Source organism: Rhinolophus sinicus, linkage group LG03 (genome assembly GCF_036562045.2).
Source record: "Rhinolophus sinicus isolate RSC01 linkage group LG03, ASM3656204v1, whole genome shotgun sequence".
NCBI classification, from domain to species: Eukaryota; Metazoa; Chordata; class Mammalia; order Chiroptera; family Rhinolophidae; genus Rhinolophus; species Rhinolophus sinicus.
In genome coordinates, this window is record NC_133753.1 from 160,485,411 (window position 1) to 160,511,065 (window position 25,655).

A 25,655-nucleotide genomic window follows, 5' to 3' on the forward strand; every position below is an offset into this window, starting at 1 on the left:
ATGACAGGCATCAGTGGTGTGACAGTTAGGTGTGGTGGGTGGGCATTTCTGTGGGCTGGCAGCCTATTTTAGCTTCCAATTGTGGGAGTGAGCTTTAACTCTGTGCTCAAGTTAGGGGAATCCAGCAACTCCTGTGGTTATTTCAATCAGTTGCCACTTATTGAGTAGCAGCAGCACAGTTAAGTAATAATATGGTAACCTTGCCAAGACATAAATGAAATGCTGAGTGTTGCCCAGTTGGATCTGAAATCGCTTCGGTGATCTAAGTGGAAAGCCAAACCAGCCAAAGGGCTGCTGGCACCTCTAGGGGTGGGGGAGGAACTGGGGACATGGAATAGAATCCCCAGAGCAGCTCCTCTGATGCGTGGGGCAATTTTAAGGGAACAGGAAGCAATTGGCCTGGCAATCCAGATTTCCCAAAATAAATGCCAAGAGTCTCAGTGGTCTGGAAGCCTTGGTTTGATCTCCTTTTCAGAGAGGACACACTGGCTCTGCCAGAGCAGCCTATTGCCAGAGCCAGAGCATCCAGCAAGACCTTGGCCCCTGGTGCTTGAGCTCACACCACAGTAATGAATGTAATAACGATGGAGATAAGCAGCTTCTTATGGTCACTCTGCCCAAAGCATTGCTCTGACTGGCTCAACTTTGAGTGGAGGATTTTCTGTAGCTGAGAGAAAGAGGGCCATGACTCCAGCTCTCTGTTCAGACAAGGCAGCAAGGCAAGGGGACGATGCAGAGAAGGAGGAAGGCAGGATCAGAAGCCTTGAAGAAAGAGTCTATGAAGGATGCTTAGAGCACCAAGGGGCTGATAACCCCTAAACCACCCCCACTGGGTTGGGGTTAGAGTTGGGGGGAGAGTAAGGAGGGAGTCCTGACACAGTAAAAGTCATTGGCAACCAGATTGATTAGCCAAGTTTGTGGATTCTGCAGGGCTTTTCATTTCACCTTCCCTGCCCTTCCAGCTGTGTTGGTCATTTTCCTCTGGATGGTTCAATTGTTCTGAGTTCAAGTCCAGCCCACACTCAAGGGGCAGGGGCTCCACAGGGCAGGAAGGCCTGGAGGCAGGACATTTGGCAGCCATCACTGAAGCCTGCCTACCACACACACCATTATATTTAAGCCACCAGAGAACAGGAAGGAGCAACAGGAAAGAAAAGGAAAGCAACCTGCTGTGCTCCCTGTCTTACAGCGGTCCTCAGCCGCACTTCAGAATTATCCAGGGAGCTTCTGAAAAAGACTGATACCTGGACTCTACCCCAAATATTTAATTATTGCTTACAGGTGGGGCCTTGGCTTCAGATTTCCAAACCTCCTCGTGCAATTCCCACGAGCAGTAGGACTGGCAAACACAGATTTAGTCCTTCCAGAAAAGGTTAGGTAAGGGAAAAGACGGAAGCTTTGACTAACAGGCAGTACAGGATTTTCCAGACGGAAAGGCCCATTAAAGGTGCCCCTCATCCCCTGGCTCTGCTTCGAGAGGCTTGACTCACCTCCACACTGTCCCAGATGAGGAGTGGTGCCTTAGCCTCTGGCATCCCCTTCTCCCCACCCCACCCCACCCCCACACACAAAGCCAGGCAGTTCACAATGGGACACAGCTGACTGCCTGAAGATCTCATGTTGAGCTGATTTCTATGATCTCTTCTCTCCTTATTCCTATCTTTGGAATTTTAGGAAGAAGGCACAAAGACAATTCCACATAATATTGTAAAATAAATAAATGAGGAGAAGAATCTGCACACTAGCTGTATTATTGGATTGAAGGTTTGGTCCTGTTATATTTTCAGACAACGAGGAAGCCTGCTCGGATTGGAGTGGCAGGTAGGTCTGGGCAGTTCTGAAGCTCATCTCCTGTCTCTCCCCCTAGAAATCCACCTGTCCCGTGGCCCATCCCTGGTACACCATGGCAGCCTTCATATTCTAACAGTACCAAGGGGTTAAGGGCTTAATGTGTTACTTTGCCTTTTGTTTTAACAATTGCCTTCACTGCCTGATCCCAAAATTGGGCTCTACAGAAAAGTTAGTAGCTTTTGTTTCATTAATTAACTAATTAACAATGTTTTCATTCAACAAATCTTTATTAAAAGCCTGTTTGGTGTCAGGCACTGCTAGATTCCGGGAGATTAATGGTGGGGCAAAGATAGCCATTGTTCCCTCTCGATGGAAGCCTGCACTAAATAGTCAGTCAGACACATGGCAAATCCCCGCTGTGGTGGGTGGTGTGCAGGAGAGCACATCCTGGGGCTGGACCTGGGGTCAGCGTGACGGAAGTGCAGCTTAAGCTCAGATGGGCAGATGAGGAATCGTTAACGATGGGAAGGGCAGGACCAGGAGAGTGGTCCAGGCTGACGAAGAAGCACAGGCAAAGGTCCTGGGAGTGAGGGAGCATGTGTAAGAGGAACTGAAAGAAGAGCTGTGTGGCTGAAGCCCAGAGCCAGGGGAAGGGACCTGAGGAGGGCTGTGGCTGAGGACGGGTAGAGGCCAGGTGAAAATGTGTTATCATTATCACAAGAACAATAGAAGACCATCATTCTGTGTTTACCCGTGGAGAGTAACTGTCAAGATACCAGAAGGAGCCTCCACATGAGGGACCCTCCTACCCTGAGTTCATACCATTGCTCTGCATTTGGGTTTTAGAGCCTGGAAAGCACATCTTAAAAACCGCAAAATCCATTTTAAATATCCAAAGGCCTCTATCATTTATTCATTCTGCAAACACTTCCGGCACCCACTGTGCACTGGGCATTGCCTCTTGGCCACTGCGTATATAGAGCTTATACCTAGGGAAGGGACAGGTGAGGAACAGCAGCCAAGCTGCCAGTCACCACCACCCCCCAACCTCACCCCCAGAACTCCTATTGGTCCCCCTGCCCCCTGTACGCAGCCACCATCAAATTGCCAGTGGTGTGAGCAAAGCTGAGACTCACCAGGTGAGACAACAGTGAGCAAAACAAAGTCCCTGCTCCTACCAGACTGGCAGCCCAGTGATGAGAGACAGGTGACACATAACCAATAAATATGTATATATCCACAACCCAGGTAGTTCTAAATGCTATGAAAAATAAATCAGGTAAAGGATATCAAATGATGATGGGCTTGCTGTTTTACACACAATGGTCAGAGAAGGTTTCTGATTGACAGTTGAGCAGAGAGCATGTTAGAAAGCACTATGTGGGAAGAACATTCCAAGGAGACGGTATAGCAAGTGCAAAGATCGTGAGGTAGATGCATGCTTGGCGTGTTCCAGGAGCACAGGGAAGTCAGTGTCGCTGGAGGGGAGAGCACAGGCAGCAAGGGGAGACTGCTCCTAGGAGTAGAGCATTATGGTGTCAGAGAGGGAGGCAGGAGCCTGGCCACATAGCGTCTTGTAGGCCATCGTAGGGGGTTTGGATTCTATGTTGCAATAGGAAGTCAGCATCTGTAATACAGCTTTGCACAAGGTGGTTAAGTTCTGAGAGAACATAAATCAGGTGAAGGGGCTAGAAACCGGAAGGCTGGAGAGGCTCTTTAAAACAAGCAGTCAGAGAAGTTCTCTCCAAGGAAGTGACTTGAGGGCTGAGTCGTGGACTACCTGGAGCAGCAACGATGCCGATGTCTGGGAGAAGCCAATTCCAGGCAGAAAAAATATCACTGAGGTGGGAATGAGCTTGGCGTATTCCCGAATGAGCAAGGAGGTCAGAGTGGCTGGCTCATAGCCCGAGAGGAAGAGGAGAGCAGGCTGGGAAGCAGGCAAAGGCTAGTTCCAGAGGCCCTTGGAGGTCAGAGTAAGGGCTTCTCTTCTAATGCACTGGAAAGGCTTTGGGAAATGGCACATACCTGTTTTAGTAGGATTACTCTGATTTCTGTGCTGTGCAGGGAAGACATGGAAGCAGGGAGAGAGGTGTGTGGGGACAGAGTCCCAGAGAGCAGTTTCCAGGCTCTTGGCCTCACGTGGAAAGGTGATGGCTCCGGTAGTAGATGGCCGTCAGCTGTTACCGGTTAGCCATTGGCCACTGATATAACTGCCGTGGCTAAGTTAACATGGCTGATTGCAGTTAGTAAGTGAGGTTAGTTGGCAGAGAAGTGGACGGCAGGTTGCGGATCGTGTGGCTCCTGTTTCTTGTGTCTCCAACCCAGCCGCCAGCGAGAATATAGTGGTATGACTCCCCTACCTATGGCTCTGTTCGTGTTCTTTTTTGGCCTCACCATGTCCTGTGTTCTTGTGCGGGGAGCGGGACCAGAGACCCTGCATGAGACCCTGCATGACAGGTGCCTGCAGTACTTATGGCCTAAGATGGTGATGGCCTGGACTGTGATGGCAGCAGTGATTCGATTCTGGATCTAGTTTGAAAGCAGAACTATCAGTACTCAGTGATGAATTGGATAGAGAGGTGGGAAAACAAAGAAAGAAATCAAGTTTATCTTCTGTTTTTATTGATGTTTGTTGGTTTGTTGAGAGAACTAGATTTCCAAACCCAATGGATTTTGATGGTTGGTCTTGACTAAGAAGAGTACAGAGCAAAGCCACATCTCCAGGCAGGGATAGGCCTGGGTGAGGAGCCATAGCCTGGTGATGGCAGGGACGCAGAGGAGGACAGAATGGCACCATGAGACTGAGAACAAGGAAGCAAGGAGAGGAAGGGAAGGCCTTGGGACCCCTAAGTAGAAGGGTGTTGGTGAGGACCTTTGTGGGGAGACTTCAGACTTTTTAAATTGTGTTTTTTAATAATACAGTAAAAATGACTCTCTCCGTCTCTCTCTCTCTCTCTCTCTCTCTCTCTCTCTCTCTCTCTCTCTCTCTGTGTGTGTGTGTGTGTGTGTGTGTGTGTACACGCGCACAGATCTATGGATAGTAGCACTTGTATAACTATATATAACCACCACCACCATCAGAATGCAGAACAATTCCATTGCCCAAAAAACTCCCTCATGATATGCCTTAGCTCTGTTCTCCATTACTATAGTTCTGTCCTTCTGAAACAGTCATATGAATTGGATCATATAGTATATACTCTTCAAACTTGATTTTTTTTCACTCAGAATGCCTTTACAATGTCTTTGAGGTTTATCAAATTGTTGCTTTTTATTGCTGAGTAAGTATTCCATTGTATGGATGCACCACAGTTGGTTTATCCATTCACCTACTGAAGGACATTTGAATTATTTCCAGGTGTGAGTAATCATGAAAAAAGCTGCTATACACATTCATATACAGATTTCTATAAGAACATAATTTTTCATCTCTTCAGGGTCAATACCCAGGAGTGGGGTTCCTGGGTGGTATGGTACATGTGTGCTTAATGTTATAAGAAATTGTGAAACTGTTTCTCAGAGTGGTGGTTCCACTTTGCATTCCCACCTGCAGTGTATGAGAGTTCCATTTGCTCTGCCTCTTCACCAGCACTTTGTGTTGTAAGCATTTTCCTGTTAGCCATTATAATAGATGTATAAGTGGTATCTGATTGTGGCTTTTATTTACATTTCCCTTATGACTAATGATGTTGGGCATCTATTTATGTGCTTGTTTGCCATTCTTATATCCTCTTTGGTAAAGTGTTCAAGACTTGTGCCCATTTTTAATCGGTTATTCTTTCTGTTGAGTTTTGAAACATTTTCATATATTCTGAATTCAAGACCTTGTTGGGATATGTACTTTGAAAATGTATTTTCCCAATGTGTGAATTGATTTTTTTGTTATCCTAATAGTATTTTTCACAGAGCAAAAGTTTTTAATTTTGGCAATGTCCATTTATCAATTTTTTTCTTTTATAAAATCATGCTTTTGGTGTCATGTCTAAGAACTCTTCCTGTAACCACAGATCATAAAGATTTTCTCCTATTTTTCTTCTTAAAGTTTTATGATTTTACATATTTAAATTTATGATCCATTTTGAGTTCATTTTTGTATAGTGTGAGGTTTGGTCAGGGTTCATTTTTTTGCATATGGATTTTCAATTGTATTAAAGCTATTTATTTAAAAGATTATTTCTTATTCGTTGAATTGTTTATGCACCTTCATCAAAAATCAATTGGCCATATGCTTTTGGGTCTGTTTCTGGGCTTTATTGCTCTATGTGCCCATCTCTTTGCCGATACCATACTGTCCTGATTGCTCTAGCTTTGTAAGTCTTCTTAAGTAGTATGATTCCTCCAACCTTACTCTTCTGTTTCAAAATTGTTTTAATTATTCTAGTTCCTTTACTTTTCCATATATATTTTAGAATCAGCTTGTATATACATACAAAACAATCCTGCTAGGATTTTGATTGGTGTTGTGTTAAATCTATAGATCAATTTAAAGTTAAATGACCTCTTTACAATGTTGAGTTTTCCAACCCATGAACAGGGTGCCTCTCCATTTTTAGGTCTTTGTTGATTTCTTTCCTCACCATTTTGTAGTTTTTGTCAAACAGATCCTGTGCATGTTTCATTACATTTATTGCTAAATATCTCACTTTTCAGAGCTATTGTAAATGGTGAGGATTTTTGTGGGGGTTTTTTGTTTGTTTCTAGTTGTACATTACTAGTATATAAAAATGCAATTAATTTTTGTTTGTTTACCTTATATCTTGCAACTTTAAACTCACCTACTGATTCTAGCACTTTTTTTTTTGCAAATTCCTTGGAATTTTATTCATAGATAAATGTATCATCTGTGAATGGGGACAGTTTTATTTCTTCCTTTCCAATCTATGACTCATTTATTTATTTTGCCTTGTTGTACTTGGTAGAACTTCCAGTACAATGTTGAATACAAGTGGTGAGAGAGGACACCACTGACTTATTCCCTATCTTAGGAGTAAAGCATACAATCTTTCACCATTCAGTATGATTTTAGCTATAATTTTTTAATAGGTGCCACTTATTAGTCTGAGGAAATCCCCTTGAATTTCTCATTTACTGAGAGTTTTATCATGAATGGATGTTGCGTTTTGTCATATGCATTTTCTGCAGAAAATAAAATGAATATGTGATTTTGCTTCTTTAGACTGATAATATGGTGGCTTACACTTGATCATGGTAAAATATTCCTTTTGTATATTGCTGGATTTGACTTGCTAATACTGTGTTGAAGAGCTTTCTGTTTGTGAGGGATATCAATCTGTAGTTTTCTTTTGTGTGTTATTTTTGTGAGATGTGGGTTACAGCACGTTTAGAGGGAAAAGTATAGCCTTAAATGCTTAGATAACATATTCAATGATGTTAGAAAAGATTCAAATCAATAATCTAAGTTAATACCTTAAGAAACTAGAAAAGGAAGACCAAAACAAACCCAAAGCAAGCAGGAAAAGTGGTTATAAATAAGAGCAGAAATCAATGAAACAATAAGATCTGTGTGGTATCAGGTTAATACTGGCCTTGCAAGATGAGTTGGAAAGTGTTCAGCCTCTTCCGTTTTCTGGAAGAAATTACGTAGAATTAGTCTAATTTCTTCTGTAAGTGTTTGAAAGAGTTAACTGATGAAATCATCTGAGCCCAAAGATTTCTTTTTCAGGAGATTTTAAACTACAAGTCCAGTTTCTTTAATAGTTATAGAACTATTCAGGTTATCTATTTCATCTTGGTGAGGTTTGGTAGTTTGGGCTTTTTGAGGAAAATGACACCATTTTACCAAGTTGTTGAATTTATGTGCATAGAGTTAGTTGTTCATAGTATTCCTGGTGATTGTTTTTTATTGTCTGTGGGATCTATAGCAATATCTTCTCTTTCAATCTTGGTATTGGTAATTTGTGTCTTCTTTCTCTCAATACCTCCACCCACCCATTTTGCTAGAGGCCTATCAATTTAATGATATTTGCAAAGAACCAACTTTTGGCTTTTGTTTTCTCCATTGTTTTCCTATTTTCAATTTCATTGATTTCTGCTCTTTATTGCTTCCTTTGCTCTCATTGCTGCCATTAAGGGATTGCTTGGAGACTGGGGTATGAGGGAATAGAGACAAGAAAACTGAAATGATGGACTTTTGCACTCTTTCTGAGAGTTACGAGACTTTTTTCCCACTCCTTCAACCAGCTTCTCTGGAGCACTCCCAATTTGCTCCCTGGAGCCCACTTCTAATTTTCAGGCTGTGTTGAATTCAGGATGGAGGATACTGAAGAGGGGAAAATGATAAACTCACCACCAATTCAGTGGTGCTTTCGATTCTGGGCTTCTTCTCCAAGTTGCTTGCTACCACTTTTCAGAAGTCTCACTGATCCTGTCCAGATTTTTATAGTTGCGGTCAGTCAGAACAACCAGATGGAGTATGTTTCTTCCATCTGACCCAGAACTTAGACTTTTCCCCCACATTCTTTGAGCCAATTCAGAGAAGGGTGTCGGGCCTGATATCTGGGGCCATCTTATCTTCTACCACCCAGCATCGCTCCATCTCCATGGGCATGTCTGCACCACTACCACCTTTCCCACCATCCCAGCTCCATGAGCTCCACAGGGATCGTCTGCAGCTGAGGCGGAGTCAACTTTGATGATTGGCAAATCCTAGACAGCTAAGAAGCATTTTTTTCCCCTCAGAGATCAATTTCTACTACATGAGAATTAGTAGTTTGTTCCAAAAAAGATACTTGAAGAATTTAATCTTGGGGCATTATGTCCAAATGCAGTACAGTTTGTCCTGGAGGCCTATGGTTTCATGAAGTTCTATTCTAGGCCAGACTGATAGTTTCTGAGGTGACCTGATTTTTCTTATAAATGTATTGGAAGGAAAAGCAAGTTTACTTATGGTCCAGGCTCATGCACGCTCCCTGTGGTCTTTTCTGATGCTAGGTGGATTTGTTCTAATTTCTAGTGCTCTGCTAAGAATGTAGTCAACCTGAGCTGAGTACCCACCATCATCCTCATAAAGTTGAGTACCAATTCTCTGAGTGCAACTCGAGAGGAATGGCCCAGTGGCAATACCCTTGCAGGCTACATGGAAAGGAAACCAGATGCTAAATGAGGACCCCATCCTTTTCCTACAGGCCTGCATGAACCAAAGGAGCCTAGTAATTCAAGGGCCTGTCTTTTAAATATATTTTTAAATTAAAGTCAACATGGAAATGAGATGGGTGGGTGGCTCAAACTGAATGGTCATTGTGCACCAGGCTGGTTATCTCACCATTTGTTATACAATAAAAGAGGATCAGATAAACACAGGCATAACCTCTGCCTCCATTGATAATGTAAATCATCCCTTGTATCATTTGTCTTTCCTTCAGCCTGGATACAAAAGGCACAGAAATGAACAATTCATGCCTAAACACAGGAGAGCTTGAAAGCCAGTGTATGTCAGATGTTTATTCTAGGTCATCATTAAGGGGTTGAGTGGATTTGCTTATAAACACAGACAATTCTGTCACTGGGGAGTGGGAGAGACAAAGTGTTTCTTGTAGTGTGGAGACAGCTCTTTTAAAGACGCATTGCAACTTTTCTGCCACACACAGTAAGTTATATAGATAATTCTTTTTATAGGATATGAAATGTTGTCTCCTGAGCAAGTGCAAAGTATAATGTGTTGTAGAAACAATGCTTTTTCTCTCCACTTTGTGCAAATGCCATTTTTCATTACCCACTAGTTGGAAGCTTGCTAGAGATTGAAATGAGAGCAGGGTTGCCCCTCCTGCAGTTGGCCAGGCATTTCCTGACACGCACTCCGCCAGGACCTCGGTGGGAGCCCTGGGAGGTCTCCCCAGGCAGCTTCCCTCACAGTGAAGTTTGGAGCACTACGCTCTTGAAGCACGTCGCATCTTTGCTGGTTGTCCGTGTCCACTGCCCTCATTCTCTGCTGAGGGTTTTGTGGGTGGTGGTTGTTTCCCTCCCCCCCCCCCCCACCCAATCCAACTGAAGGCAGCTAAAGAAAAAGTGCCAAGACAAACAGAACGAGAGCCTTGGGGACTCAGTAATGGATACAGAACGTAGAGTGTGGTAATCATTCTTTTGATTTGTGCTCAGATATGTTTTCTATTTGCTTTCACACAGAATGCACATTTTCCCCCTGGATTGAAAATAATCTGAACCAGGGTAAAACCATTACAAAGTGGCCTTCAAACGTCATGTCTGTATTGGAACTGAATGACTGATCAGACATTTAAATACGAAAACTGGGAATTGGGTAAATTGCACTGATACAGTTTTTAAAAACACTCTCAGAGTTGTTTAAATAATCTTTGCTTTCTTTTGAGACTCTCTCTCTCTCTCTCTCAAGAAGTTTGCATTTTTTTCTTTTAATTTTGTTCCCATTTGTTCCAATTATAATGTTGTTCAATGATTTGGTTGTATCTAAAAATTATTTTTACATCATTTTCAAGAGGTAGAACAAGGAAAGAAGGTGAGATCCTATGAGGTCTCTAAGTCCCAGGTTAACGTGAAGTGCTGGGTTTTGTTTTGTTTTGTTTTGTTTATTTACTCAAGGATCAAAGGGAAATTATTCAATGAAAAGGAACTTAAAGGGGACTTCTGGGCCAACACAAACATTAAAAACACTTGTTTAAACGCAGCTTCCTTGACCTGCCTTTTCATATTGTCTTTCTAGTTCTTATACACATTTGTGAATAAAGAAAGAATTTTTCTCCATCACAATTCAGCGCTCCCTCTCCTCTCAACTGACCAGAATTTCACAAGGGTGACATGACAGTTTGTTGCTAAGGAACTGCAGATACATGTCACAATTCAGCATTCTGATGAAGAGGAGAAAATATTTTTCAACAGTTTGGATATTAAGTATAAATAAGTAGCACGTGTGTGTGCGCGTGCATGCACACTTCGTGTTATAACTGACAACAGGAGAGAAAGAGCAAGCACAGTGCATTTCTGTTTGAAATGGGGATGATTAGCCACCTCCTCTGTAAAAGCTACTCTTTAATAACCCTCAATTGCCTCTTACTTGTAAGAATACCACTCATGCATTTGAACTTTTCACTTCAGCTTGTTTCGCTCCCCTCTATTCAGATCCCAGTTCCTTCACACTGTCGTGTCAGAGATTCATCACACTGTGACCTTAGTCACTTTCTCCTTTGAAAGGAGTCAAGCACAAACCTGCCAGAGTTTCCAATATTCTAGGTGTTCAGCAAGGAGACTGGAACGTGAAATTCCTCCCACTTAGAGTACACCCACATCAGTGTTTCTCGACAATCTATTTATCTTAGTCACGAGCTATGGACATGAATAGAATGTGGCTAATGTTCCCCGTATCCCGTGTGCCTGAGCATTGGGAAACGTTAAAATTTATACCGTTGCAATTGCTAGGGAGAAGTGCAATAATATCACAGCTGCTTTTCTTCTTCTTTTTTTTTTGTTTTGTTTAACAATTCTTTATGAAGCAGAACATGAATGTGCCCTTTCTTTTTCTTTTGCAGCATTTAAAAAAGATCTCTGTCTCTCAGTTTGGTTTGCGTGCTATCATGTTGCTGATTTTGTGATTGTTAGATTAAGAAAAAAGGGAAAATCTAACAGCAGATGATTCAAAAAATGAATGATACATATACAGTAATAGACAAGTATGCATGATGAAGTAAAGGGGAAATGGATATTTGCAGAAAAGGAAACAGTGATCCTTTGAAAAGGGAGATAAGGGCTTAATTACTCTATGTAGAAAACTGCAGGAAGATGTGACCTCAATTTAAAGAGAAGTAAACTTCAGTGGTGAGGTTCTTGGGTGTGAGGGCAACATTTTGCTAGAATTCTGTCTGTATCTACTGCAGTGGGAGACAATTCGGAGTAATGCATGTTTACTCTGCTAATGAGTTTTCTGAACACTGCAAAGAAGAATGTTGCATGTGAAAGGGAAACCAAGGGGTACGTGGAAATTTCAAGAAAAAAAAATGTCCTGGGAACATGGGAAAGTTCATTTTGGTGGGCTGGGAGAAATCCAAACAAAATAGGTTTTAGAAAGAGGTGATGTGGTTAAGAGACATACACTCACCCTGGCTAGAGCAGAACTATAAACAGAGAGTTTGACCCTGACCTCCCATAAATGATACAGGCATATGTTGACAAGCAAACAAATTTAGAGTACGTCACTTGGTTCTGCCCATTATTTATGCTACATGAGAATTCTTTCTGTGCACCTCGAGTTATTTTCCCAACCACCCCAAAAGTTTAGAGTCCAAACACAATCTGAGAATGAAAAATAGGAAGTACCTCTGTATCTAAATTCCTAATTAGAAATGTGTAACTGAAGATATTTTTTGATTAGTGCCAATATAAATTTGGTTCAGGTGACTAGGGCTATTTAGAGCCTCAACATATGTTGAATCCTTTCTGTCCAGGACTCTATTGAGTGGCAGAGGGATCAAAACAGGAGCAATAAATAGGCTGTGCCTTTAGGGAGTTAGGACATGACAGTAACATCGTATGGAAGAGGCACATAAGACTGCATGAACAAAGGGTTCTAAAATGGCTTTGGCCAAACATGCTACAGAAGAGATAAAAAATCAGAGAAGGCCTCTAGGAAAGGGAGACCCTTGTCCTGGTAACCAAAGAATATAGAGGTAGAGGGGAAGGAAGAGGATGTCCTTGGGCCGGGGAATAACATCAGGAAAGGCAGGAGGCTGGAGTAGCCCTGGGGTGACTCAGAATATTCTAGTTATCCATTGGTGTGTAACAAACTACCCCAAAACTTAGTAGTTTAACACAAACATTTTATTGTGCTCCCAGTTTGGGGGTCCTAATAATTCAGGAAGGGCTTAGCTGGTTGTTCTATCTCTGATCTACATGGTGTCAGCTGCAGATGGAGGGTCCATTTCCAAAATAGCTTCTTCATTCATAAGTGAAGTCCTTGGCCTGTCTGTCTGTCTCTCTTTCTCCTCCTACCCTCTCCCTCACCTTGACTTGGGCTCCTCACTGCATGGAGCCTTGGAGTAGTGGGACTTCTTACCAGGCAGCTTAGGATTCCAAGTGTTCCCAGGGGCATAGCCAGAAGTTGCCAGTCTTTTTATGACCTAACATTGGAAGACCCACACATTCCTTCCACCACATTCTACTGTTTAAGCAGGTCACAAAATCCAGCCCATATTCACAGGAATGGGAATTAGACTCTACCCTCCAATGGAAAAAATGACAGTGAATGTGTAGCCAACTCAGGGAGCAGTGAATAAAGCAGAATGGTTTAAGTAAATAGTGAATGCCTAAGCGCAGGAGCAATCATCAGAATGAGAGACAGAGAATGAGTATAGAAAGCTTTGGAGGTGAGTGTAAGAAATTTGAACATTTAAAGAATAATGCTTTTTCTCCTGGCATATCCTCTCTGGTGGAACTACATTCAGCTAGACAAAAGAGAGCACCTCAATGGGCTTTATAGATGATGTAATACAGAATTGTACACCTGAAATCTATGTAATGTCACTAACAATTGTCACCCTAATAAATTAAAAAAAAAGAGAGAGAGAGAGAGCACCAAGATTTTCTAGAGTTTCCAGGCATTGCACTAGGTTAGTGAAGGAGACTGAAATTCCCCAACTGAATCTCTCTAGTACGATACTTTCTGGTCAGTGCATATTTGGTTGTAAAGAACAGAAACGCATTCAAACCAGTTTAAGAAAAACAAGGACCTATTCAGAAGTACAACAAGCAAGAACCAGTGTATCCTAAGACAAGAGGTAGAGGAGCTGAGTCACAGGGAATTTGACAAGTCTGACACTGCAAAGCCCAGAGCCAGAATCACCCCCTCTGTCCCTGATTGGGGCCTGAGGCCTCTCATCTCTGTGCCAGCTTTGATCTCTTGCTTGTCTTCACAGACAATATTTCTCTGCTGATTCATCAGAGTCCACATAGCCAAAAACAGCTGCTCCTGGCCTGCATGGCCTTTGGGTCCTACATGGCCTGTATGCCTTTGATTCCAAACACCTAACATTATCTGATTACAGATTTTGTATCTCTTAACTTGAATTCTGGAGAGAAGGCAGCTGGTTGGATTAGGCCAGTTTATGGATTGGTTCCCCTTGAGTCAAATATCTACTCTTAGTACAATCAAGTATGGCTGGAGAATAGGCTTAGGTGTTTAATGAAAAGTAGCATAAACGCAATGTCACCTAGTCTGCTTCCTCATCTCCCCCATCAGTGACAGAGCATAGGTGGGATGCTCTTTTTAAGAGAAAAGATGGAGGATAGCTAAGTGACAAGAAAGAAGGACCATGCAAAAAAAGATGCTAGTCTAAAGCTGGAGACTGCAATAAAAGCAGAACAGCTTGGTCCCCAAGTCATTCTTCATTCATGTCCCAAACGCTTCTCTGATGGAGTCAGGCCCATTTCTTATTGAACTGGTTCTGGCAGTTTTGATGTATGAAGCAGTAAAGTAGTAGATAGCAGTGGATAGTATCGAAGAAGGTCCTTTCTTATCTGGCTCTCACAGAGGATTTTAATACTTATAATAGTATTTGGGGGTAATTAGCCCTCTCTTGCTATCTTATTCTCTAGCATACCATATCTATACCCAAGTCATCAGGGAAAGATTGATGGCATAGTGTAAGCTCTTTAATTTTGTCAATAAAAATTATTAATTGAAAAAGTAAAAAAACAAATCCCAGTTGGAGAAAAGTATTAATGGCACTTCATACTGTCATAGAAAAATGCAAATCAGGATTTTCCTTTTCCCTAATTAGCAGACATAAATCTGTGTAAATTTTAAATTGATGGGAGCTCTTTCGACACTGGAGGAAAGTATTGACCTTCTGTGGCAAAAGTAAGTATGAAGTACATTAAAAGCACCATTTTCTCAGTAATCAAGTTTACCGCTACAATAACTTTGGACTATGACACTTCTTCAGAAATGCTGTATGCTCAAAATTCTTCAAACAGCAGCACTGAATGGAATTCTGCTGGGTTAGGAGAATCATGGCGGGGCCATCAAAATCAATTTGTTCCTGTGATTGACATGAGGACCAGCATGTCAGCCAAGCTCTCATACCATCTGTGCTCTGATTATGATCAATAGGTATTTGTGATATGCCCAGGAAATGTGCAGTTTGATTACTTTTACATGGGAGAGAAGACAAAAGCATCTCAACCGAGAGCCTCCTAATGTGGATGTAGAAGCCGGTTGATGAATTATTAGAATATAGAGTTTGCACTGATAAACTTTTGAACTTTCATTGAACTTGTAGATTAAGAATAGGCAGTTTTTCCAAGAGGAAAATTCACCAGACAACCAACAATTTTTCTTTCAGATATTTAAGCAAGATGTTCGATCTGGTAAGGAAATAATAGTAATTTATGTCTTTGATAATTGAGAAGGATTATAGTTCTATACACAGAAAAAGCAACCATCACCCGGGCCCTGTGAGTCACAAAGCCATTAAAGAAGAAGCTTCCAGCTTAAAAGCAGATGAAACCTCTGAATTTGGAGTGTGATGTTCTCCAAGAGGGAGTTAAGGCAAAAAAAAAAAAAAAAATCCCCATCTACTTGTAAAATTAGGGCCCCCTCTCTGCCTTCCTTCCAGACAACCACAATGACACTTCTCAGAATCAGCTTGATCTCCCACACTAAAAGAAACACACACACAGAACCATGTCTCTGTGTGTACATAGCTCCCTTGCATATACCACAATGCACACAACAGACCCATACTGACCCGCGGTGGGAAGCAGCCTTCCAAATACAAGTGATGAAGCTGCCTCCTTCTATCTGCAGAGACTCATCATTCCCCAAATATCATTTGTTCTGTGATCTGTAGGAACAGCCCGGGGAAGATTAAAGGTTACGAGGAAAGATTGCTGACCAGCTGGAAACGTGTGTTTGGTACATTTAACTCACTACAAGAAATTATTTTACTGATAAAATAGCATCAGCTGAGATCAAGCTCCTGAGAAATGGGAATTACTAATTTTGCTGCTATGACACTGAACAGCGTGTATTAAAAATACACACTGGCTCGTGGCTCTTTGAGTGGTACAATGCACCAAAGATTCAACTAAATGCTGGCCACTGTACAGTTCAGTTGCCCTTTTAAATGATAAATCCTATCACCTTCCTTCCCAGATCTCTTCCCTATAATGCTTTTGCTTCCCTGAAATTCAATGTGAGTCAATCCTACCACTACTTTTAGCATGCATCTTGCCAGATGTTCAAAAATGAGAAGGATACACTGTATCACAAGCTGCTAATAGCTGGTAGCCTCACAGGTGTCATAATGCAAAGTTCTCAAAGAGAAGTTTAGGGATGGAGCCAAAAGCTCCATTTGGGGGGTCCACAGTGGCTATTCTGGTTACGAGGAACAGAGACTTATATAAGTTTTCTGAAGTCATGGGGGTTAGGTGTTATTATGGGAACCCAAGACCAAGGGAAAATCATCAGGAATTTGGGCAGGTCTAGGAACTCATTATTCACTCCATCTCTCTCTTGCTCTTACGGCATTTCTACCATGTCGGCAGGTCTGCTCCATCCTCCCGTCTCTTCAGACTTGGCTTACTCACAGTTTCTGTTTCCTCATAACCGTGGTTTGCTCTTGACCACTCATGCCCTTGACATTATCTCCTGGTGTTTAGTTTTAGCAATCACTGCTAACTGCCTTGTTTGAATTTCTAAAAAGGAGAGAGAGCATTTAATTGTCCCCACTCATATTTCATGTGGCCAAACTCTCGGTTACTGGCCAGCCACTCGAAGGTCTATAGTGCCAATTACTCAACCATGGACCAATTCTCTATGGCCAAAAGGACCAGGTCATGGGGTATAAATAAAGCTGTCCCTTCAGCAGGGGCAGTTCAGTTTATAAAGGGCTTGGCAGGCATTCTGAAGGTTGATCTGCCTTGTCCATGGGATAACTGGGAAAGGTTACATGGAGGAGGTGACATTTGAGATAATCCTAAAAAGATCCCATGTATGGACAGGCAAAGATGGCGTAAACATGGAATTAATTCTACAAGCAAAAGCCAAAAAATAGGAAAGTAGGGAGTATATTTGTGAGTATTTTGGATTGGCCAAAGCAGTGCTTCTCAAACTTTCTGTGCATGTAGAATCACTTGAGGATCTTGTGAAAATGCAGGTGCTTATTCAATAAACCTGAGCTGGGACCTGAAATGCTACCTTTCTAACAAGTTCCCAGGCGATGCTTATGTGGTGGGACACATCGTAGGGTTAGAATAAAGACTATGTCAACCCCTTGAATGCCAAGCTAAGAAATCGGTACCTACTCTACTTCTGCAAGGAATAAGAAGCTCCGGAGGATTTGAGACAGAAGGACAACATGAGCAGTGATGTTGGAGCACAATTAATCGGGCAATGCTTTGTAGGATACATCAGAGGAGAACTGGGAGAACATGTATTTAGCAACTGTGAAGACCAGGAAAGTGGTAATAAGGACAAAATCAGAATGACTGCCATGGAAGTGGAAAGGAAGGGATACATAAGATATACAGCCCATTGAACATGTCCTTGCCACTGTCCTTGCCGTGTTGCCTTAGTTGACAAAAGAAGCCGCTTCCTCAGGCATCCTCTGGTGACATCTTTCTATGTCCTTCGAGGGTGTCTGCTTTTCATTTCAAATCACATCTAAAGATACATCCTCTCTTTTACCTCTAACCCTTAATTTCATTCTCTCTGCCTAACTGCATTTTCTATTGTGTGCAACTTGCTGCATCATTTAACTATATTATGACCATGTAACTATGTTATTTACCTATTATTTCATTGTGTACCAGTAACTAAATTCAGTGACTATATTTGTTCTGCTGAGGAGTTTTGTAGGAAGCATATCTGAAGGGCACTAGGCAATGAAGTAAAGTCTATTACCGCCTTATCACCATCAGGAAAATGATCTGTTTGTTTGCAGTTCACTGAAGTACATAGCCAAAGAAATTGAAAGAGCTCAGGGAGGGCCTGAGTGAAGTCCAGATATGGAGATGGATGGACACTGTAAACACTGTGATTTGGTTCAAGATTAAAAAACAACAACAACAACCCATCTATGATAATATGCAGTCGGGATATTTCCAAATCACGTATTGACAGGGGAAAAGAGATAGGGCAACAAACCCTATATTAGAATTCAGAACCTCTGTTATTTCCAGCTTACGTTGTCTCTACTATACATTTAAAACCAAGCAAAAGATAAGCTTGATGCTAAACACAAATCCTGACTGAAATTTTCTTAAGGCTAAAGGCTTTGTAATATTCTGAGATTATAGATATAAAGAAAGAACTCTGTGCTTATCTGTTGGATTGTTCATGCCATTTTGAAGTCGAACTCTGAATGCTGAACTTTGGTTTTATGGTTGAACATTTGAGGTCCCTGTGCATTAAATAATTTACACAGCAAGTAGGACTTGACAATCCAATTCTTTTCTTCCTAATGGGGTGGGATTTTGTGCGCACGTGTAGACTTACAGCTCAAAAACCAAAGTGTTGTTGCTGATCAAAAATTAAAATGAAACAACAGCTTGTCTTTTCTAATCTATTAAATAATTTGTAGAGAGAGAGAGAGAGAGAGAGAGAATTGTCCAGCCCTGGAGACTAGAGCTATTTTGATTGCACAAGAACATAATCAGAATCAGGAACACAATGGGGGACATATTCCCAAAGGAAATCAAGATTAAGATGCACACTTCGGCCTCTTCCTACAAGCGCCAACCTCCCGAGCCCACAGGTCATTTTGTTTGACAGTGTCACATCGATTCACATTTCACAATGTGCTCTTAACTTTAGAATCTTAATGTGCTGTTTGGAATTAGCTGTATCTTTGGAGAAGAGCCTGATCTTGACCATGTCCTCCTCTGGAGAGACTTCCTAGCTGGTTGGAGGCATCAGCAAGATGTCTTGTCATTCTGGTAAGTGGGAACTAGGAATAAATAAATAATAAGTGTGTGTGTGTGTGTGTGTGTACACACATAAATTACACACGAATGTGAATACAAATACATATATACATGTATCGAATATATATATACATATATATGTATATATATATATACATATATATATTTCTTATACATATAACTGACCATGTAGGCTGTCATGTCCTTCAAGACACTGAGAAATTATGCTTTGATGAGAACATGGATTCTGGGGGGGAAAATCCATGTTCCATAGTGACTGTAGTAATTATTTCACTGTGTATATGTATACAATCATGTTGTACATCTAAACATATACGTTTGTTTTTGGTTTTTTTTTTTATTGGGGTGACAATTGTTAGTAAAATTACATAGATTTCAGGTGTACAATTCTGTATTACATCATCTATAAATCCCATTATGTGCTCACCACCCAGAGTCAGTTCTCTTTCCATCACCATATATTTGATCCCCCTTACAATATATACAATTTTCATTTTAAAAAAATAAGAATTGAGGAAACAAGACTTTCTGTATTTAGTGAAGGTAATAGTAATGGGTCAAACTTTCTGTCCCCATATTAGAAGTAAAATGGAGGTCAGGCCACTGAGAAGCTGCAGGGAAGAAAGAGGACAGGCTTCTGAAGCCTGAGGCGAATCTGTGTGAGTCACTGGGTAGGGGAAGAAAACCTCAGCTTCACTCCATGCTGGGGCTCAGGACTGTGGATACGTCCCTGCGAGTCCTCGCAGTGGCTGGGGCGGGAGGAGTGGAGCACAGAGTGTCTGCCAGGCTGATCACCTGTGCTGCCTCGGGGATGTCATCCAGAGGCACTACACAAAGAAGTACCCCTAATGCTGCAAATCCTACTTCCTTCTGTGCCACCTCCTTCCCCAGTCCCACGTCCCAGAAATAAGAACCACCATCATCATAAGTAACATCCCTTCCCTGAAAGGTTATGGTGTATGTTCACACAGCTATTAAGAGTCTGCAACAGAAAGACATCCAGCTGCTTTGGTTGCAAATTACCATCGGCTCTTTCCTTCTTGCTTTGTGAGCAGAGCGTCACTCGGTGTTTGTTACTCCCTGGCAGGTCCTGCTTCCCGGGCTACAGAATGGACACTGGGTTCAAGCCTCCTGTGCAAGGCTGAGCCTCACCTGGCACTTTCATGCCGATGTCTCATCCTGTCACTCTGCAGTGTCACCCTCCAGGCAGTCGTCATGGAACCTACTCTTTAGTTCCAGCACCACCCACTGCCCCTACAAGGGACAGGAGAGCTGAGCTTTCAGGGCCCCTGTGTAGATGCAAATTAGAGTATATTTAATGTTATGAGAATGATAGTGAAAACTCCTTGCAGACAAAAGTTGCATTCAATCTGCAAGTGGGTATTGAGGAGACTCCCTGAAAGAAGTTCCTGTAAAAGAATAGTAATGATGATAAAAACACAGTACTTAAGTAGAGTGGAGGTTAGGGGTAACATCATGGAGAACTGTGGTGTTTGGGAGCCACTCTTACCCAATAGATGTTTGTGAGTTGCCGTAGAGAAGGTTTGGAGAGAACACTCACGATGTGCCAGCCAGGAGAGCCATATGAAAGTGCCCAGGCAGAGAAGATGCCTGCGGTCAGGGAGGAGAGGGGACACAGCACAGACATGGCTCTGCTGGAAACAGTTCACTATAGAGCCCACATTTAACCCAGAAGCCAGCATGGAACAGGACCTGGCAGTCAAACACGGGAGGTGCTTACCCGTCCAGAGACCAAAAGGAGGCGCATGTACCCAGCTGGGTGCATGCGGAGACGCTCTGCAGTGGCTTGCTCAACCTCCATTCCAAGCTTCTCCAGGGAACCATCCTACACTGCAGACACCATATGAAAACTGAGTTTCCCATCCTGTTTTGCAAGTAGGGGTCCGGATGGGATTAGGTTCTGCCAGTCAGATTCACTGGCGCTAGACCTCAACTTAAAGCCCAGTTAGGTGGGGTGAGAAGCAAGGCTCGAAGTCTTTCCTCGGCTGGCCCAGATCATGGCAGAGGCGGTGGGCTCTGCAGTGGGCAGGTGGGAGCACAGCCTGCCCCCGTGGTATCTCGCTGAGCTAGAGTAATTCTGTGCGCTGCAATTCTTTCCAAGAGCTCTGATGAGAGCCTGCGTCAAAGTATTGTAGGCCACTACATACCTCCTCCTGTTTCAACTAGATAGAATGATTTCTGCCGTCTGAATCAGCGCTGGCAGTGGAAGACCTAGCATGGTTAGTACTCAAATGGGACCATTTTTTAAACACCCTCCTCTATGTAACAAAATTATTTTCAGTGAGAATGATATGATAATCAGTAATTACTATTATCCTCATTAGTTCATTCGTCTTAAAACCATCATTTTGCAAAGAATATATTTCTATTTTTAAAATATTATTTGAATTCAGCCAAATACTTCATGTATGAACTAAAATTTGCATTTACTAAATTTTAAACAGAAAATTAAAATGCAGGGTCATCACACAGAAGAACAGAATTGAATTAACTGAAGTTCTGTTTATTGGCTTTGCAATCACTGTTATCACTCATCTATTGTTTAAATGCAGGAATACCTAGTACCTTGTGGGGGCTGGAGACACAGATTTGCCTGAAGCCAGGCTGAACTATCTCACACTGCTCTTACTGGGAGTTCTCCTAATTAACTTTCATGTGGGATATAACATTTATTAAAGGATAAGTAATAAAAAATGCTAATTTAATGTATACACACACACACAAATATATGAATGTATACAATTAAAATTCAACCGTCACCACAGCAATTGTTCAGAATGTGGACCAGCAAAAGATTTGGGGGAAGGAGTATTTTATCACTGACATTGTTTAGAATTGCTGGCATGGGAATAATAAAAAGCAGACTGACTTACAGTCGATTTTATTATGGGTTTTAAATTCTCAGCAGACACTGCGGCACCACACGAGCCGCGAGGACACCTCCCACTGCCCGCACGGGCACCCCTGCACCTGAGCCACCTAGATGGGGTGAGCCTGAAGGAGCCAGACCCCAGGCTTGAGGGCTCCAAGAGGGACACGGGGTACGAGGGGAAGTGCTGAAGGGTGAGCCTGAGACACCAGGGCCCTCACCACGTATGCCCGGAGTCTCAGCTGGAGACCCTCGTGACTCCCCCAATTCTCAACATTACCAAAGCATAAAGATGCCCTCATAGATTGCCTTTAGTGAAGAGGAACTGAGAACCCAAAGCACTGTTGAAACACTGGTGGTGCCAGGTTCTCCGTAGTGAAGTGACTCACCCACCCGCATGTGATGGAAGTGTGTGCTTCAGCAGTTAAAAATCACTTCGTGTCATGAACCCTTGAGGGCACACACAAATAGTTGAATCCATAGATGTTAACTCTACCAATGCCAAAATCCCACCTACATGTAAACCCTGAAATGTCTTGATTTGTCAGGTAAATGAGCCATGTACTGGTGTGTTCAGGGGACAGGGAATGCAGCAGCCTCTGGCAGAGGCGCAGCCACTGTGCAAGGCTATGACTCGGCACTGTTCTTTAATGAAAACACCTCTCTCTCTCCTCCAAGTGGCAGCTGCCCTGAGAGACATCGAAAGGGCTTTGAGGGCAGAGATCGAGTTTCTGTCCAGTGACCCTCACGGTCCCCAGTGGAACAAGTCTGATGAAAGGCTAATTTCCTAGTTCTGGGGAAGAGTCAAGTTTGTCTTTTCTCCTCTAGATGAGGGACCTTTACATAAAGGTACAGACTCACAGAGGATGGCTACAATCACGAACCAATTTTAACACTGGCTCCTGAAACCCCGTGCAAAACAAGGGGAGAATATTTCCCTAGACAAAGAAGACAACAGTTACTCACCACCCCCGGAGGGCACTGGGCACTGGCAGAAAAGATGCAGGTGTGCATTTATTGCCTGACACCCGAGGAGCCTCCGAAGGCTATGACCTTTCCCTCCCGGGCAGCAGCTGGCCAGACGTCCATCCACAGGTCCTGTAGATGCAGCCACAGCAGGAAGGGCTGCATGTCAGCCTTCTTGCCTGGCATTGCCCAGGAGAGTGCCACTAGCACCCCACCTCGTACGACCAGTGTGTGTTGTGCTACCTACAGAATAGGCAGGAGAGGTAAGGCCATCTAGCCGTGTGGCTTGTGCGCAGGGGTTTGGGAGTAGGGCTGCCCTGGTTCATGTATTTCAAACGCAGCATTTCAACGAAGCTCAGATTGCTGTATTCCTGTCAAGTAGTGTCAACCAGCCTTATATCTAAGCACTACAGGCCTTAATTACTCCAGGGAACAGTCTGGTGGCAAACAAAGAAAGGCTTGTTACAAAGGCCCCTTTGTTGAAAGGACCTTTGCCTACATTGCTGCAGGCACCCCTTACACCAGTCACCACCCCATGCTGGGAAGCAGTGCAAGTCCAAGGAACCCTCCAACCCTGGGGGCTTTCAGAAGGCCTATACGCAGGTCTCGCCAGCTCAGGCTTCCTGGCTGTGTGATCGGGGACAGTCACAGATTTTTCCCAAAGCCCCTTTTCCTTATCCATAAAATGGAGCTCATCAGTATGAATTTCACCCACATTCTTCAGATCCCAATGCTGAGTGCCCCAAGGCTGGTGGAGGTGCCAAACACCTCAGGTTGTATCCCAGCACTGCTGAGCAGTATTTGTACCCTCCACTGGCAAGCAAAATTGAATGGTCGTTTTAACTATGTCCCTACCCCCCCAGCCCCCTGCCCCCCACATATAATAAGAACATAGATAATAAGTAAAAGAACGTGTTTGTAGTGGGTATTTTTCCTTTTTTCTATCCGGGATCTTACATTCTCTCAGTCTAGAGCAGGGCAGAAACCTACCTCCCATTAGGACAGGAGAGGAAGGATGGCTATTCCCTTCCCTCACTTTCTAGAAGCAGAGAAGCAGGCCAGTGATCTGCCAGCTCAGCTAAACCTCCCACCTTAAACTTGGAATCTTAAGGGGGCATGAGACAAAGATGCAAGGAAAAAAGAGACTACTGGCAATAGCTGTGCAACCAAGAGACAAGGCACTGAGACCAGGAAGAGGGGACACTGCAGGGTCCTAGTCAACTGTTCCCAGGGCTATACTTTTGCTGCCTAGACCCTGAGTTTCTGCTGCTTTTCTGAGGTTGGTTCTGAGCTGGGTTCCGCCTTCTGTCAATTCTGTAAGCTAGTGAGTGGATGGATAGCCTTCCAGTCCATTCTTTTTCTGCATAATCAGATTTGGGGGTCTGTCGTTTGTAACCAAGAGTCCTGCCTGATACTGTGAAAGATACAACCAGGGAGGAAGTTACACAAAATATAACTTTAAAAAAAAGAAAAAGAAAAACTTGCCTGCACAAATGTATTTATCCCAGCGTTATGTAAAACTGTGAAAATGTGAAAGAGAACTCATACCTGACAGTAGTGAAATGGTTAAATAAACTCTGATCCATTCACTTGGAAATGTGAGCAGTTATCAGAATAATGGATATGAAGATGATGCAATGACAAGGGCTCACGAGACAGACTAACAAGTGAAAACAGGACAGGAAATTTTATGTACGAGATGCCTGACCCTCCTCCCCCTGGAATACAAGCTCCATAGAATTCTTACCTGTCTTCTTCCGGGTCCTGAATCCAGACGCTGGCACCAACAGATACTCAACTAATGCTATGGAATGGAAAAATGAATGCACCAATGAACGATTTGCTTTGGGGGGCGGTGGGGACAAGCACCTTCAGATGCTATTAGTGACTAGTGCAGGTTAGTCAGGTTTTTTAAAGCTGTTGTTTTCTTTTCTCTATTTCCAGCATTTTCCTTCATGGGTTTTATTCATCTTCTTGAGAAGAAAAATAAAAGTTTTTTTTCTTAGCCCAAACCACTGGTAGGTGATCCAGCTTCTCCTGATAAATTATGCCCCCTCTCAACAGGCCTGAATTACCACCAAGGAGGGTGATAAGGGCAAAGGAACGTTTGCCCCCCCCCCCCCCCCTTGCCAAGTGGAAATACTGGCTGAAGAAATCCATTAGGAGTTGGCCTTTCGGCCAGTAAACACTGCCTCCTGTGATAGCTGCACCAGACCTCAGGGCTCCACAGCCTTGGAGCATGAATCTGTCGGGCCAGCCAGGTGCCCAGGCCAAGTCAGAGCCCCTTCCCCTCCTCTGTTGCCCTCCACTGTCATCTCTCCTGCTTCCTCACCAGGGCTTTGTCACAAAGTCCCTGCACACTGCAGGAACTAAACAACAGCGGATTCAACAGCCAAAGGAGTTCAAAGGGGTCAACAGCCCCATCCAATTGGCATTCAGTTGAGGCTGCCACCAGCTTAGCAAGTGGGATCCTGTCCCACCTCAGATGACTAAGCAGAGAAGCACAGGAGTCAGCACTGCAGAAGTCAGGGAGGTCGGCTTAGGCGCCCTGAACTCTCCTAGCAGGAAGAGAAGAAGATAGCCATCACCACCAGCCCGCCCCCTACCCCAGGTGAGCTGTGTAAGGAAAGGGAATCTGCTACAGATCACAGTGCTGAGCCGGCTCTGGACACCTGCTAAGATGCTAAGGCCTCCATCTTAAGACAACCACTGGCTTGCATTCACTATGACAGGCATATTCCCTCTCTCCCCTCTCTGTCTCTCTGTCTCTCTCTGTCTCTGTCTCTGTCTCTCTGTCTGTTTCTCTCTCTCTCTCTCTCTCTCTGTCTCTCTCTCTCTCTCTCTCTCTCTCTCTCTCTGTCTCTGTCTCTCTCACACATATTTTCTTCATGATAAAATGAATAAAGCCACCCAAAGGAAAATGCTGGGCTTAAACAAAAGACACACTTGAAAGCGTGCACCCTGAACAGGCTCAAATTTACCTTTTTCATGCCTTCTTCAGAACTTCTTTTCTTCAGCTGCCTTCTTCCCTTGCTTCTATCAAGCAAGCTCCATCCTGGTTTGATCTCAGCCAAGCCCA

The 25,655-nt window shown here is 43.2% G+C and overlaps 2 long non-coding RNA genes across 3 annotated transcripts in view; one reads left to right on the forward strand and one right to left on the reverse strand.

Moving 5' to 3' along the window:
- The window catches only part of LOC141570703 (uncharacterized), a 53,497-nt gene extending 33,220 nt beyond the window's left edge, over nucleotides 1–20,277 (forward strand). The window contains exons 2-4 of the long non-coding RNA XR_012495121.1: nucleotides 1,675–1,821; nucleotides 18,590–18,711; nucleotides 19,808–20,277. This is a non-coding gene — a long non-coding RNA (uncharacterized LOC141570703). The remainder of the gene's footprint in view (nucleotides 1–1,674; nucleotides 1,822–18,589; nucleotides 18,712–19,807) is intronic.
- Nucleotides 1–25,655, reverse strand: part of LOC109453685 (uncharacterized) — an 84,232-nt gene that overhangs the window by 45,509 nt on the left and 13,068 nt on the right. The window contains exons 3-4 of one of the 2 annotated variants that reach the window (XR_012495119.1): nucleotides 24,324–24,380; nucleotides 22,577–22,819 (exon numbers count right to left, since the gene is read on the reverse strand). This is a non-coding gene — a long non-coding RNA (uncharacterized LOC109453685). The remainder of the gene's footprint in view (nucleotides 1–22,576; nucleotides 22,820–24,323; nucleotides 24,381–25,655) is intronic. The other variant, XR_012495120.1, reaches the window with a different exon arrangement.